This window comes from Anas acuta, chromosome 1, assembly GCF_963932015.1.
Source record: "Anas acuta chromosome 1, bAnaAcu1.1, whole genome shotgun sequence".
NCBI lineage: Eukaryota > Metazoa > Chordata > Aves > Anseriformes > Anatidae > Anas > Anas acuta.
In genome coordinates this window covers 120,784,234-120,801,250 of record NC_088979.1, presented here as the reverse complement: position 1 = coordinate 120,801,250, position 17,017 = coordinate 120,784,234, and positions in this window count along the sequence as shown.

Sequence of the window (17,017 nt, the reverse complement as noted above, 5' to 3'; positions counted from 1 at the left end):
CCCCTGGTCTCCAGCATCCACCCCTGCTGCCACTCAGGGCGCTGAACAGACATCTGCGGTGCTGCCTCACAGGGGTACCAGACAAAGAGCTAGAGCATTGGCCCCGAGGACTGATTTTTGGAAGTGCCTCAGCTCTCCCCACAACTTATTGTCAACAGATACAATGGCTCAAACATGACAGCAGCTGAAGGCAGCGGGGATGTTATTGTTCTGAGAGCAGGCAGGATCCCACACCGCTTCTGACCGCTCAGTGTGGCCAAGCTCCTTGGTGGGGCACGGACACGGCCATCAGAGATCAAACAGTGCCAGTCCCCTGTGGCACCACCTCCATGCTTCTCTTTGGCTGCCAGGAGCTGAAGATCATGGGTGTCTGCCCCAATCTGAGACATGGTCCTTGTCAGATGGTGTGGTGTGACCTCTCCTGCGGCTGGTTCAGCTGGAGGATCTTTTGGGAGCTGCAGCTCCCAAAAGCCTGAGAGCAATCGTGTGCTCGCCCACAACAACGAGTTTTTAAGCAAGCGAAGAGTTTACTCAGACCCGCAGGCGGAGCAGCCAACATTTCTTCCCTCCGAAGAGTGGCTCCGAAAACAACAGCCATCAGGAACTACCTTGAAACGGGCCCGCGGCCAAAAGCACATTAGTCCTAATGCAGGGGAGGAGGCTGCAGGAGGCGGCTCCGAGTGCGACCTCAGGCAAGGCACTGCCACCGCTCTGCCTGGGCTGCCTGCACCGCAGCCCTGCCCCAAGCAATCCCTCCTGGCCTTTGCTTTGTGCTGGTGGGTTTGGCGGCCGTGCTGCTACAAGCAGACCCTCTGGGGCGGTGGCCGTGCCCTTTAGCAGCAGCTTCTTGGTTCCAGACGGCTCCTGCAATCCTCCTGTGTAACCTGAGCCCAACCTGAGCCTGACAGAATTGGCGCTGGCACGGCGAAGCGGTTACACAACGTGGAGGAGGTGAAACCCTTTTGGTAAGGGGACACTCGAGTGACTGTCTGCCTCCGGGCTGTTGTGCTCCCTGTCCATCTCTCCCATGAAGAACAGATGGACCCAGACAATAAGGGATGGTACTGACGATGTCAGGCTAAGGCAGGCTCCATCCATGTCTCAGGAAAGCAATGCTGAACCTCTGGTGCTTTTCAAGCCACGTGAGCCATGCAGGAGCATTTTGCCGCTGTTAAGTACCAGGCTCAGGAAACCCAGCTGGGATGCTGCAGCCCTTTGAGGTAAATGGAACAACCCAGACCTCACCAGGTCTGAAAAGCCACCAAAAAAAAAAAAAAGCCACCCACAGAGATGCTGTCACCCCTGCACTTGTTGGAAGAATCACCCCTATGTGCCCAAAGCCAAGCCAGCCACACTCTCCCTGCATTTTACCCTGCCTTTCTGCCCTGGCTGATGCAAACTCAGGAGTTATCCCTGGGCTGAGCAGGGGCTAACCCAACCCCGGGGAAGGAGCTGGGCAATGTGCAGCCCGCAAACCTCACCGTACAGGTGAGCATGCCGTGCCGTGCCATGCCGTGCCTGCTCCCAAGGGCAGGGCTTGGCTCAGGCAGCCCTGCTGTGCTGGCACGTGCTCGTGGCAGCGCTCGCATCCTGCTCCTTTGCACGGGCTCGCCGGCATGTGCCCCATCTCACGGGGGGGTGACGCCTAGGGCTGGCACCACCCCGCTGCCAGGAGAAGAGCTGCGACCTGCCGGGGCAGGATTTTGCCCGCAGTATGGTTTTTCTTCAGCCACGAAAATTAATTGCCTTGTAACTGAGAAGCGTGATCCAACTGGTTCTCTGCACCAGCCACGCATGCCGGAGCTGCCGGGGCTCCTGTCCTCCTGCAAATGAACGCCCATCGATGTTTTCATCTTCACGAGCCATGCAAGATATTTGGAGAGGGGCCCTGTCCCGGGCTTGCTGCCGTGGGGCCAGCTTGCTTTAAGCCGAGTGAAATTGCTCCCCACGAGCCGATCAGGAAAACACTGTGTCTGCGCGCCGTCTCTCCAAGGTTTCTTACAGTCAAAATAATAATTACGTGGCCTGGGAAACAATGATTACTGCCCATGAGCCTGGGAATGGCTTTCTGCTGTTCAGCCTGATGGGAACCGATCGGGCTTCTATGGAAGGGGATTATTTACCTAGGCCCTGAGAAAAAGCAGAGGGGCCTGCGTGCTATTGTGTTGCCGAGTCCCACGGCGGTGCAGCCGGCGAGCAGCTTCCTCTGGCTGTCATTAATCCTGGATGCTTGACGGCCTCCACACGTGCATCCTTCGGTTCCCGGCTGCTGGGAAGCCGGGCCATTGTTTCAGGGCTTTTGTCCCGGACCCAGGGCTTTCTGGAGCTGAGGAACCAGGCTTTTCTGTTTGGCTGCGTCTGGCCAAAACGTCACAAAGTGACCAGATTGCAGCCTGATGGTCGCTTTGGCCCTTCCTCTTTCTCCTAGAGCCAAAAGAAATCAAAGGAAGGTTTTTTTTTTTCTTTTATGGGGCTGGTGCCCACGGCATGCGTGTGCACACACGTGCTTAGAAGGAGTCGGGGCATGCAGAGAAACCCAAAGAGGCCCTTGGCTTGCAGAGGCCTGCGTGCTTCCTTCTCCTCCAAAACAACGCTTGCGATGGCCGTCAGGAGGTGGGGAGGAAAGAGGAAGATGTGGGAGATGGGTGCCGGTGACTCAGCCGTCACCAGACCGCCGCTGCCGTGCAACAGGCAGGTGGGCACCGAGGGACGCTCGTGGGCAGCCTGCAATAACAAACCTGCAATAACAAACCAGGCCGGCCGTCTGGAGACCTTCAGGGCCTGCCACCTCCAGTGACAAAGCACCGCGTTGTCCCCTTGGGTAGCAAACCCACAGAGTCCTGGGCAAAACCAGAAGGAGAGAGGCAGAGATTAACCAAGCGAGTCCCTCCTTTATGGCCACTCACTGCTTCGTGAGGCATGCAGAGGGCTGAGGAAGCAGCCTGTTCCCCCAGCCAGCTCGCCAGAGGAGCAGCCAGGATCTGGAGAAGGTCTGGCTGACAGCCCCCATGGATTGAGGAGTGCTGGTGGGGAGCCAGCTCCCTCCCCAGCCCCGCACAAGGCTGCAATTAGCCGGAGGAGACAGCGTGTCTGCCTGCGGTGTGAAGCCTCCGTCCTCCTGGGAGCAGGCTGGCACATCCACGGCCCCGCTTGGGGTTGCTCAAAGGGGCTGGGAACGGGGCCTGAGGATCCCAAAAGTGTGGAGAGCAGGTGCTGGGGTACCCGGGGAGGTTTCCCCCGAGGCTTTGCTGGGGGTTTGAGGGAGGAGCTGGCCAGTGGCACTCGGTGCCCACTGTCGTGGCTGCATTACCAGCATGCCCTTTGGCAGGATTTGGGGATTTTCCTGCGTGAAGGATGCTACGGGAATACGCGATTCCTGAGCACAGCCCTGCTTTTAGCATCCTCCTCCGCACTGTGATTATCCAGCCCCCGATGAAACATTTGAGTCTGCTGGGAAACAAAGTCCTTGTCTCTGGCTTGGAAAGGCTCAGAATTACCCCGCAACTGTCACAAGTGTTTAACGTGAGCCCTGTTTGGCAGGGGCTGTACAGCAGAGGAGGGAATGGGAGCACACACCATGCCGCTACCACAAAGCCTGGCTGGGAAAATCCTTGCTCTAGGTCCAAGCAGAGAGCTACGGGCTCTAAAAAGCAAGCAGAGTGACCAGATCAACTGATTTCCTTTTTTTTTTTTTTTTTTTTTTCCCCCCAGTTTGTTTGCGCTGCCCTACCAAAAGACAGATGAAACAGAGTTCATGCAGCCTTCCCACATGGTGACAGCGAAGAGAGGTGCTTGAAAAAAGCCAGAAATGAACGGGAGAGAAAGCAGAAAGAGGAGAGCCCTAGCGAGACGATGTTGTTTAGTTTTTGTTTTTTTTTTTTTTTTTTAAATATCAAATAATATGCTTCAGACTTGCAGTGGTTTTCTGCTTCCTGTTCAGCAGTTGAACCCAGCCCAACTGTTTTCTTTCTCTTCTGGTCATTTTAAGGTCTTTTTATTTTTTTTTTTTATTTTTTTTTCCTGAGGGGAAAATATATGCAAGCAGAGGGAGGAGACCTGCTGCTGCCCTCGCTGTCCCCACCTGCTTGTGTTGTTTTCGTTTCATTTCGAATAAAGGCTTTGGGAATCCAGAAGTCATTTCCGTGGGATAACAATGCTCCTTTCACAAAGGGGCACCGCCAGGGTCTCCGGTACGCCCCATGCATTGGGTGGCTCTGGGTGTCCCTGGGGATGCTCCAGTCTCATCACCCACTGCCCCAATCTCAGCTGCATCCTTCTGGGAGCCCGGACAGAGGGGGAAATATCCTGCCCTGTCCAATGTCTGTCCCTGCTACACCCACCTGGAGTCTCCCCAAAGACCCTCACCTAGCCCCAGCAGCACAGATGCAAAGCCTTCTGCATCCATCACTGCACAGCAAAGAGAAACCTCCTAAGAAAGTACAGGGCAAGGACCAGATGTGACCAAAACCACACTGATTTAAAAGCTCACCATGTGTAGAGGTTTTCCAGAGGCTGCCAAAAGTTAATGGCAGGTGGACGTGCCCCACTAGCTCCAGTGAAGGCAGTGCCATTACCTGTGTCCACACAGGTGTGTCAAAGCACCGTGCTTTGCTCAGCTCACGCAGAAAAAATTCAGGAGAGCTGGGAGAAAAAGCAGACATCTCGGTTACCTGCTCTCTGCTCCAGTAATACCATGTGCTCTGCTCCTCTGTGCTTCCTAAAGAGCTACTTGCTCAGGCTCTCAGCAGGCATGGATCTGTAAAAAAAAGCAAACTTGAGGCTCAGGCTGTTTGCTCTCTTGCAAGCCACAAAAAAAAATCTTTCTTTCTCTCTCTGCTGGTCAAAAAGCCTTCAAGTTTCAGGCCACTTTGCTTTAGAAGTAAACTATCTTCTGCTTTGCGCAGGGAAAGAATCTGTGGGCAGGAAAAAAAAAAAAAAAGGTTAAAAAAAGCTCCCCTCCTCAGCGAGCAGTGCTGTTTGTCACCCACTTGGAAATTTATAAACTCTTTTCTCTGTATTTATCTAACTCGGCTATTTTGGGATTTGCTGGAGCTGCCTGTGCTGGTGGGGTGTGTGCATGGAGGGTGCCCATGCCGCCGTGCTGGGGCTGCTGGTGGTGTGACAGCCACGGCCAGCAGCCGCAGAGGGGCTCAGGTCCCCCGATGCACCTGCCCAGCTGGGGATGACAGCCAGGGACTAACACCCCGAAGCAGGGCTCCCCCCTAATTTGACACAGGCTTGAAAGACCACAGGCAGCCGTGGAGAGTGCGCTTCAGACCCACGCATCTTCAAACCTGAAATGGGGTCGGTGTGGGCTGCGATCTGGGGCGGTTCAGCCCGGTGTCCCCATGCAGCGGTGGCACATCTGGGCTCAGGAGGCCACCACGAGGAGATGGCAGTGTGGCTGTCCCACCCATCAGCAGGTAGCTGCACTCTGCCCCTGCCAAAATCCCGGTCACAGCCGCCGTGCATCCAACAACCACGCACGAAGCCGCTCCCCATTTCCTGGAGGCTTCGTGGCAGCGACGTTTTTCAGCTCCGGAGTTTTGACGAGGGCTCATCTTCCAGTAGCCAGGAGGTCATGGTGTCTGGATGGATTACAACCTGAACATCTGCATCCTATTACACAGCGATGGTGATTATTTTTCAGCATTCCCCAAGCCTTCTAGCAGTGACAGTAGCGATTAAAGCCCGGAGTGGATTCCTGAGCAGCATTTCAGCTTCCTTTACTTTCGCATCCTGATCATAAACAGGAGAAGAGGGCTTTCCTTGGGTGCTGAGTCAGGAAGCCCCTGTGCCTTACGGTGATGCCGGCGCGCTGATGAAAGCCCGGAGATGTCAACGGAGATGTCAGCTGAACAAACCTGCCAAGGGGGATGCCAACAATAGCAGGATGTCACTGCAGCTCGCAGGGAGGATGTTCCCATTCACTGATTTGGCTCCTGCGCCACACGCCTTCCACTGGCCCAAGGCACGAAGCCAAGGTCTCCAGGAAGCGACCACAAGCAGACCCTCGTGGGGTCAGCATGAGCAGCATGGATTTGGTTTCCCATCCTCAGAGCCAGGAAGGGATGAGGATGTGTGCCGAGGAGAAGCTGTGGGCACCACCACCAGCAGCTCTCGCTAAGTCCAGAGCTGTTCCTGTGACGAGGGAGCTCCACAGATTTTCTTGCCAGAGTCTAGGGCTTGGGGAAAAATGGGCTGGGAAGAGCAAGGAGCCAAGAGGAGCAGGATCAGTCTAGTCAAGCTCATAGAAAGAGTCTGGAGCAGCAATCCGGCCTCCAAGCAACCACTCCAACCAGGAGACAGGCCCGAAATTTCCCGACCGAGGAAGGATTTTCGTTTCTCTCCTCGTTACACAAGGAGACGTTAACGAGCCCACGTTTCTGGGCTGTTGGTTTTGGGCTCACGCAGGTCAGCGCTCAAAAACCTCCTTTCACGGTAGTTTTCCCTGCAAGATTTTGTAAGGCAGCCAAGGGCAGGAAGCTGTCTATAAATGAGCACGGCTGCCCTGGGTGGGTCTCGGTGCTGAAAGCAGCGGCTGTCCACAGCCTGGATGCGGCCAAGGAGGCGGGAGGAGGGCAGGATCGCCTGGCTGCTCGCCCTGTCCTTTAGGGACAAGCGCTGCTGCCCGCTTGCCCCTCACCCCCCGTCTCCATATTTTTTCCCCTGGGGGCTGGAGGAGGGTCTGGAGATGTTGCTGGGAGGAGGGATGGGGACGGCCACATGCCACGGTGGTGGCCAGAGCCAGCCAGGGGTGCTGGCGATGCTGGTGGTGTTGGTACATGCAGTGGCTGTGTCGGGGGAGATGCAGGGGGAGAGGTAAATAAAAGGCAGGCGCAGCCCTCGAAACGAGATAAAAATGAGCCAGCTCCACCAGCTGATGGCCAGGGGGGTCCTGGAAGATGTCAATGTTCCTGCCTTACTTTCTGGAAAACATCCAGCCTCGCACACATCCCCCAGTGGAAAACTACTGCAGCAGGAGCCACAACCGCGGCCGAGCCCAGCTGAGATGCCCATGCTGGAGCAAGCTCCATGCTTGATGATTGCTGCAGGAGGATATTCCACCTCCTGCACCTTTCCAAGCATCCCCTGTCCCCAGGAAATCCCCTGGGGTACCCCTAGATGTCTACCACCTCCTCCACTGCTTTATCCTCCCCTGCCAAGGCAGTGTATGCCCAGAGACCAGCCCACAGAGCCCACCTGCAATGAAGGCAGCAGGGCTCGACCCTTTCCTTTGCTGGGGGGCTAATTTAAGGGCACTTGGCTGCTTCCCCCTCCCCATCCCACAGCACTCCTGGTGCTCGTGGGGTGTAGTGGCAGCAGGGAAGCACCACGCCTGTAGCAGCCTGGCTGCATCAGCCAGGAGGCAGCTGAGATTTTCAGCCTACTTCTGATCTTTCTTCACCTGTGATTGCCCGTACCTGCTCCTTGCTTCTTGCTATCTAATCACGTATCCTCAGATGACCATGTTCGGGCCAAAAGCCTGGCGCGTGGACCGAGACACAACCAAGGGCACGCCACGGTCTTCATCACGGGTCAGGAGATAAGCATTCCTCCCTTAATGAGGGCATCGTACACCTGGCACGGCGGTGCCCATCGCCGGGAACAGCAGAGCCTTTCACTCCACGTGCTGGCACGGCCACAGCAGCCGTAGGACGGGGGGTTGATAGCAGATTAATCAGCTCAGCACCTCCAGATGCAGGAAGATGGAAGCGTACAGCTGCCCTTGGGCTTTGCTGGAGGCAAAGCAGGATTTGGGTGCTTCTCCTCCACTGGCTGCTGGGGCGAGCCCATCCCTGGGGAAAAACGGCAGCATCAGCTCTACCTGCTGCCCAGGAGGCAAAGTCCCCCGGGGACAGGAGCCAAGCCTTTCCTGGATGTATCTGGCCACGCTGAATTACTGAGAGCAGGGATCTTGAGGCTGTAGGTGGGGCAGAGAGGTTTACAGGTGGCTGGCATTCAGAGCCTCTGATGGAGAATTGCCCCTCTGGTTGCTGCAGCACAGCTTTTCAGCTGTGGAGGAGCACAGGCAGCTGCGGTAAATGTTTGCCCCCGGGGGAATTCCTATTCTTGGTAGCCTGGTGCAGCCTTTGGGAGCGTTACAGTGAGCCTGAGATGAGCAGATAACCCCCAGCCACCCCCTTCTCCAAGAATATCCACAGCCCAGCCTTTGCCCTTGCTGGGTGAGCCCCGGATAGCCTCTCCCTGCCTCATCAGAGCAGGGAGGTGGATTTTTTCCTCCTTCCCTTGCTACTCTCCACATCCTTTTCCCTTGCAGACAGATTGCAGAGCAGGAACTCATGGTTGCCCCATGTTGGGCCACACGCTCAGACTCTGCTGGGATTGCACTGGAAATGTGGGCACTGGGTTCCCGACACCCCAATCACCTGTTTGATGTCAGCCCCCAAAATCCATCACACCAAGCTTTGCAGGCAGAAGGTGGGCATGGTGCTCCCACTGGGAAGGTGACCGTGGTCCCCAGCATCAGCTGGACCCACTTTGTTGCCAGCATGGGACCAATGGGACAGGTCATGTCCCTGATCCCACCTCTATGACCCTCTAGTTGTTCATGCCCATCATCCCATGCCACATGCTCCTCATCAGGCTCTCACCAAACTACAAGAAGGAGACCTAATAATGCCAGAATAAGATAAAAGAGGATGTTTTCCCTCTGAAGCAGGGTGCCCAGCACCCTGTGTGTCCCTTGGGAACCCTAAATAAGCCCAGTGGGTGACACCAAGCCATGGGGACACACCATGGCCGGGCACTGCACTTGAGGGACTCATGCAGCAGAGAGTTCAACGTTTTGAAACTTGGGCTGTGTGTAAGCAATGAGCAAACCCTCAGATGCCTTGGAGCCGGGCTTCTTCCCACCCTCCTGCTTCCACGTGACTGGGATCAGTATAAAAGCCATCTGCATTTTCCAAGCCTCCCGAGTTTGCCAAAATTGGTCTGGGTTTGTGGAAACTGGCTTCCCGATGAGACCTCGGGCACTTCCTGCTTCAAATACCGAGCCTAAAACAACACAGCAGCGCTCTTTGGCATGGCTCTTTTAGCCACGAGTTACAAAACTCATTGATTTTGAAATCTTTAACGTCAGATGTCCCGGCTTCCTACAGGCTGAGCAGCGCAACGTCACTGGGTACGGGGAAAAATTTGGGCAGTGGGTGCCCCAAAGAAATGTCAGCCCCTGGTTGCTGCCACCAGCGCCAGGTGATCCTGTGCTATTAAACAGCACCCTGAGGTCAAAGGCAGGTAGATGAACACGGAGCAGGCACTAGAGCTGCTGTCCCCCCTGGTGGGGATCGCTGAGAAACCCTTTTAGGGACCTGGGGAGCTGGAAAGTGCATTACAGCTGGCCACGCTGCTGCGTTGGGTCAATGAAGCCTTTGTTCAAAGACCTCGTAATCCAATATAAGAGGAACAAGAAAGATGAAATCATCAGGGCGGAGAGGAAACCAGGGGCTGGAGGAAAGTGTGATGTGTACCAGAGCTGCAGGGACTGAGGCTGTCTATTCCTAATTAACAGACTCGCTTGTCTCATTTTCTGCCCAAACCACCCTATTAGCCTGTTAAATACAGAAGCCCCCCCTTACCCCCGTGCCGTGTACGCAGCCATCCTGGCACCACCAGCCCTGTCGGCTGCCTTGCCACAGGTTGTATCGTCAGAACTGCTTGATGGCTGCATTAACAGCTTCCTTTTTATTGCCAGCTCTAAACCTCTTGTAGAAAAAAAAAAAAAAAGTCATATTTGAGGCTCCAAAGTGTCAGGAAAATGTCTAAAAAAATCACGACTTTTAAAAAGGATTTTTTTTTAGGAGGTTTGTTTGCTGCTTGGTTTCAGAAATGTGAGGCTTGTAGGCTCATTTTTTCACCCCCCTCGGTGATCCCCCAGATGGATTTTAAATGAAAACGTGGTGTTTTGGGTAATTATATGGCTGGGAGATCTGGGGCTTGGCTGGAGCAACAGCAACAGGCACCTGCGCAGGGACCATCAGGTTTCAGTCATATTGAAGGTGAGCAGCAAGGTCTGTCCCTCTCTGCTTAGGGCTTGGAGAAGTGATATTTAATATGGAAAACGTGGAAGTGGTTTACATGTGTTTATGACTGCTGATAGAGGTTTGATGTACAAAAGAGTGTAAATCACATAGTTTGTTTGGAGAAATGATCGCTATCGAGAGGGAACGGAGGGGAATAGCCCGGATTTACAGGTTTCCCTGTAGGTAACACAAACACAACCCCAGCAGGAAGCAGAAGGAGGTGCAAACCGAGGGGAATACAAAAGGTACGCATGCTGCTGGAGATGGGACAGAGGAAATTAAAAGGTGTGGCTTGCTCTGTCCCCTTGCAGAGCTGCAGCAAGGCAGCAATTCAGCCAGGAGCCTCCCGTTCCACATTTCCCGTAGTGGAAACACAGCCCCCTGAAGGACAGGGAGGGATTATTTTCGCCTGGCTGCCAGTGCCAAGCCTCTGGCTTTGCTGCAGCACGGCCAACACGCTGGTTTGATGCCGTGGGACTGCTGCAGCACAGCTCCAGCCCCTGCTCCTGGTCCCACCCGGGTGGAGGATTTGGCTGCAGCCACGCTCCCACCGGGGACGGAGCCGAGATGGCTCCTTGCACTTTGCATACTGCAGTGAGTCAGCCTCGGCGACGCCTGCTGTTCTCAGGAAAAGCCGGGTGACGTGACTCATTTTGTCACATCGGTGCAAGGCCAAGCACTTTGGCTGGCTCAGCTGCTGGTGCCGCACGGACCATCCTCACCATGCCAGGGACACAGGCATCCCCTACAGCCCCTGTACCTGCACCTGGAAGCACCTGGCCATGCCATGGGGCTGTGCCGTGGGGCATAAGAGGTGTTCCCCCTTCCTGGCTGCCCTCCAAGCCTTGGGGGTTGCTGCAGCCCCGGTGCTGTGCCCGAGGAGTCGCACCGACAGCCCTCGGTGCTCTTTGTGCCCTGGGGAGTGCTGCCGGGCACGTGGGCTCCAAAAGTCACTTAGCCAGGGCTGGGCTGACTTGCTGACACAGGGCCTGCCCTGGCTCAGCAATTAATTTGGATGCAAGTGGTGTTTGAATGTTAATTGTTCTGCCTAAGTAACACCATGTGTGGAAGAAGAAGAGCGAGCGCTTTTCCCCTGCTCTGGAATAACTCCATTTATAGACGCGCTCTCTGAGGCGGATGAGGCTTCACGCAGCATCGCCCCAAATTGGTCTGAGCCCTGAGGGTCCTGGGGGGGCAGGATCACCCTGCCAAGACGTGCAGGGTCCCCCCCCAGCCAGCCTCACTGCCGAGATTCGTCTGGGCTGGGGCATCATTGCTTCCTCCTGCGCCGCTGGCTGGGTGCGGGGAGGAATTTGGACCCCGTGGCTCTGGTTACGAGCACACGGCATTAAGGAGGGACAAAGCAGACAAGTCAGTGCCAGCAAGCCTCATCGGCCAGCCGAAAAGTCTGGCGTTTGGATGACCGATGGAGGCTAAAGTGCCTGGCTGCATCCAGACCCCGTGCTGGCCAAGGGGGGCTGCAAGCTGGAGCCTGCACCGTGCTCTGGGGAGGGGGGAGCAGAAAGTGCCTCCCCCTGCTCATCTGCAGCTTTGAAAGCTCTTCTGGGGAGAAGGAGCAGGGGGGGAGCTGGGTAAAAGGCTGCTGAGAAATATTTCAGTTTCCAGCTTAACTTGAGTCATTTGGAACGGAAAGTTTCCATTGCCCAATAAATCTAACACACTCATTTACAGGGAAAAGAAAAAAAAAAAAAAAGAAGAAAAAAAAAAAAAAAACAGGAAGACAATTTTGGTGCTGGCTTGAGGGCTTGAGGAAGAGAACAGCGCAGGGCAGGTGCTGGGGCACACCACCCAGCAGGTACATCTTGTTCCCGGCCGAGGAGGTGCACAGGGAGCAGGGGGGGCAGGGGACACCAGGTATGTGTGCCACGGAGGGAGAGCCTGCTTGCTCATGCTGGCAGGGCTCGCAGAGAGGAAAACGTAGGCTTGGATCAGAGCAGGTGAGGAAAGAAAAAAAAAATAAAAATCTAAACTACACAGCTTTGCATGGCATTAAAATGCACGAGGAAATTTTCAGGAGGTGAACGCCGGTTTGCACTGAACATGAGGGCACTGTCACCGTGCTTCTGGGCAGATAGATGGCAGTCCAGAGACTCGTATAGCTGTCTGCACAGGTTGGAGAAACAAAATTCCTGCTAACACGGCTCGTTGTGGTCCATCTGAGAAATACCGTGCTTCCAGTCACTGCCCTGCTACAGGACAGCAGGGACCGGGCGGCAGGAGTGATGATGCTCCCCTCATGACCAGCTTGCATGTAGAGCCAGAAACCAACAAAAATATTTACATCCAAGGCACAAGAAATGCTAGGGGTTGTGCAGACAGAGCCCTGCAACTGGTCAAGAGACGGATTTGTAAACACCAAGCAGGATTTAAACAAACAAAGCAAGCAAGCAAGAAACCCATATCCATTAAGAATATCAAATATCAGCAGGGAGAAGAGCAGAGCAGCGTCACAAACAACAGCGGCAGCTTTTCTGAGGAGCAGCCACAGGCTCGGGGATGGCTTCTCGGCTCGGCACAGGCTAAGCAAGCAGCAAGGCCAGCAGGACAGAGGGCTGGGAGAGCCAGACCACCCTCTGCATGTCACCTTGGATGAGCCACGTGCTGCCCTCCTGCACCGTGCAGCGACACAAGGAGCACAGATCACCACAGTCACACCTCCCTTTCCCCCCAGCCAACGCTGCACAGCACGGTCTGTGCCAAATGGCCACGCTCAGCAGGACAAACCGCAGCTTAAATGTCCTAGCAAATGTTTAGCAAACCCGCCTCGAGTCCTAGCCAGTGTTTGCAGGCTCTCAGAGGTGGGCTGGTGATCACAGCGTGTTCGTGCCTTGCCTGACAGGGTCTGGCTGGAGGTCTAGGAGGGTTTGAGGATGCTTTTGGGGATGTTCTGTCAACAAACTGAAGGGAAATGGAAGGAGAAAAGCAGAGATCACAGTGATTTTAATGGTCTTCTTCTCTCAAAACACCACCGTGTACCTTGCATCATAAGCATTTCAAATATGACTCTGGCACCTACGTTTTATCTGACCAGGTTTTTGTTATGGGGGTTTTCCAGCTTGTAAGAGCAGACCACGGAAAGAAATCAATAAAAGCTACATCTGATGCACGGCCTCTTACAGAGTGATTTTTAGATTGAGCTGTTGTCCAGGGTACGTAGGCAAGAGCCGGCGTTTTGTTCCCCTGTAGCCCCGTTGTCAGCATTACAAGACGCTTGCTGGGCTGACATTAGGGTTTCTGCCCATTAAGCCTCAGAGTTTGGCACATATTGCAGCTTTCCTTCATTATTGTTCACACACCCGGCCGGCCTCTCTGTGAACTGAGAAGGGGATGCACCTGCTCCTCCCTCAGAGTTTCGTGTGAAATTTCCAGCATAGCACGGGCAGCACATGGGCACCAGACCAGCCCCTCCAAAAGCCCTGCCTGCAGCGCCCACGGCACAGGGTACAAGAGAAATGGGTGTCAGGGCTCTCCCAGGCTGCTCCCACAGTGGTGCTTTAGGTTGCATTTTAAATACGGAGTTTTGCCTTTTTTTTTTTTTTTTGAGATGTTTCCTGTTCAGAAAAAACACAGACAGAACCCGCTACCCTCCTGTTTACTAACCACGTGTTATGAAGAGCTCAGTCAGCAGGCACTGGTTTTGCATGCTAGCGTGTTTTTCATAAATTACATGTATTTGGGATGCAAACAGCGACTATTTATTGAAGCATTGTTTTCCCTTTTCTTACTTTGATTGCAGGGTGAGGGTTCAAAGAGATTCCGCCTGAGCACATGAAGAGTGGCCTTTGCAGTGGTTTCCTAAGTAAAAGAGAGATGTTAAACAACATAAACAGGCACGTGGGCCTCCACTTTGCCTGGAAAAATGTACATCCTAGCAAGTGAACGAACTGCTTGCTACAGGTTCTCCGTGCTGGGAGAGCGCAAGAACAGAGTGCCCAGGAGCAGGGCCATGTTACCTGAGAAAGTCCCTGGGGTAACAGGAGCCAGCCTTTGGCCAGGTCAGCCTCCTCACCCAGCCACAATGTGCTTTGTACCCTGCTCACAGGGTCAGTGGCTTCATCTCCAGCTTGGTGCAGGGGCAAAGGGAGCCTGGGCTGTGCCCCTGGGACATGTGGCCTGCGTACGCATGGATGCAGGAAAATACAGCCTACGTCTAGAATGCTATGCCCAGGTGGGCTCGGCCAGCTGGAGAAGGATTTCTACCTCTGTTCCAGTCCTACCCTTGCTGTGGGCTGAGCACAGAAGCCCCCGGGCACTGCTGGAGGGCTCTGCCTCCAGAGCAGCTTCCCCAGCCCCTCCTGGGGCCAGGAGCTTGCCCAAAAGCTGTGTGTTATGTGGAGGTCCTGGGGACAGCCCAGGACTCCCGCTGGCCCATCCTCCGGTCCTGCTGCAAGGTTAAAGAGTGTCACAGGCAGATTTATGCCTTCCCATTGTGCGAGTGCCCTTTCTCAGTTCCTGCCAGGCACCGAGAGGGGAAGACAGCCCGCTGCCGTCTTCTTCTTTTTGTTAACATCGGATGCGCGCTCCCTGAAGCCATACATCGAGCATCTGGCACCGCCACCCCCAGCACGCCAGCACTTCATCATCTGGAAGCAGGGGACACCGCTGGCGATGTGTGTGGAGGTAATTCTTGTGCCGAGCGAGGTGCCGGTGTCTCTCCTCCATCTGCTCCCCTCCTCACCGCAGCGATCGTCTCGGGCGGCTGGAAGGTCTCTGGCTGCTTTCCAGCGGTTCGGATTCAGGATCTCCTCCCTTACTCTGAGGCTCTTCTGCGGGTTTGTATTGTGTTAAGTTCCAGGAAGCACAAGGAAAACGAAGATCTTCCTATGCCAGGCTCCTGCCCTAAGCCGCTTAGTCTCCAGGGAACAGAGAGCAGACAAAGGGGGAGGAAGAGGGCATAATATCTGAGCAAAAGATCAAGCTGGTGAAAGAATATATTATTCATTAAGTGCATCTCCAGGACAAGTAACAGGGAGTGCAGGAACAGAGCTTACAATTGTCTTAGGTACAGTTGTAAAAAATGTATGTACGTGTTTTTATCTCCACTTCCTGACAGCTGTTTACTTCTTTGGGGACAGGAGTCAGCTCAGCCACCATTTCTGAAGGTGGGTGTATTTATAGAGTCCCACTGATTTCACTGGCGATAACAGGACATGCATGTGATGATGTGGGTGCCTGCACCTCCCTCGAGCCCAGAGTTTCCCTGAGAAAAAGCAGTTTTCTGTACAGATTTTGCCCCCTAATTGGCTTTAACTCCAGCACAGAGATACGAATTAAGTCGCCAGTGCACCACCTACACCCCCTGGGTTTTCCTTCCCATGTGAGCCCTCACTTCCAGTCCTCATTTGGGACAAGAAGCAGAGTGAGCCAGCCCCGTGAGCCGGTGGCTGCAGGGCCACCCCATACTTCAAAGCAGGTCCCAAAGCCTTTCTGCTGAAAACTGAGCCAGGGGCACAGACCCTCCACGGCGTCTTCCTCTGCCCCTCTCGACCCCCAGGAGAGGTGACTGCGCTGTCGCGCAAAATTAAACTCGTGCTTTGTTCTGCAGCCTAATCTCTCCCTCCACAATATGATCCCGAGGTTTAATCTGATTATGAGCCTTCGTATCACACGATAACAAACGGTCCCAGCTGCCAGGCTGAGCAGTTTAATGAGATGCCGCGCTGACTGTGAAACAAAACACGGAGGCGAAATTTCAGACAAAGGAGAGGTTTGCTCGGTGCCATCCTTGGGTCGTGGTAGGCAGGCTGCAGGGAAACGCTCGTGCAACCCACATCCTGTTTGAGGCAGACCACTGCACGTGGGAAAGGAGGAAAACCTGCTTTCTGCAAGAGTTTTGATGGAGAACCACCAAAAAAAAGTGGTCGTCGCTGTATGGCCGCAGCCCCAAGATGCCATCCCGATGCTCGCTGGCCACGGGGGTCTGAACACAAGATAGAGGAAACACAGTTTATCTTTGTTCAGATGTCACTAGACCTAATCTAAACATAACAGTCCGAGATGCCTCACATGACAGATCAATGCCATTGTTTGTTAATCCAAATGCAATCAGACATTATTATTTTTTTTCTTCCTGCCCAGATAAGAACCACGCTCCCCCCTCGGAGCTGCAGCCATAACGTAATTCCCTCTCAGCGGCTAATGGCATTCATAAATTACTCTCAAGACCTATTGTTCATTTAATCCTTTTTGCTGCTATTAGCTCTGGTCACTGATCTGTTGCCTCTCCAGCCTCCAGGATTGTAATGACGAAGCTAGAAAACAGCCGGACTCTCCGGCTGAGGTGTAAAAAGCCAGATGGGTGTTGCAAGGAGGGATGGACACCGTGAGCGACTCAAGAAGCTGGGGAGAAGCTCAGCCCCGAGACAGCCAGGGGCTGGGGAGCACAGGGAGGAACACACCGAAACAGACCGATCGATTCTGGCCGGAGCTCAGGCCTGCGGGAGATGATGAATCTGTTGGCTCACAGCCTTGGGAATTCGGTTCACTTCAAAGCCAAGCAGACCACGGCAAGCCTTTCAACCAGCCTAACCTGGTTTGCTGGAGGAAATCATTGACGATAGTCGCTCCTCCTTTGAAGCTGCAGTTATTTTTTAAGGGGACTTGACCCTTTGGTGTTCTTTTCTCTTCGGCACGGCATGGATTAGTACTATCTATGTGACGTGCCGCTACGGGAGATACCGATGAGACCCCATGTGGTTATTCACACTCAGGTGAACTACACCTAGAAAAGGTGCAGAGCAGGACTGCAGCAGAGATTTCATCAGAAAAAAAAAAAAAAAAAAAGAGACCTTAAGAGTTTGGCATATCTAGTCATGCTCTGCTAAAGCCAAGGGAGCTTATGATTACCCTTGTGATGGCTGTAGAGACAGCAAAACCTTACGGAGGGAGAACAGCAGCTGGAGTCTGTGTTGGTACAAAACCAGACAATGCTGGCTGTGAACTGAATCTCAGCC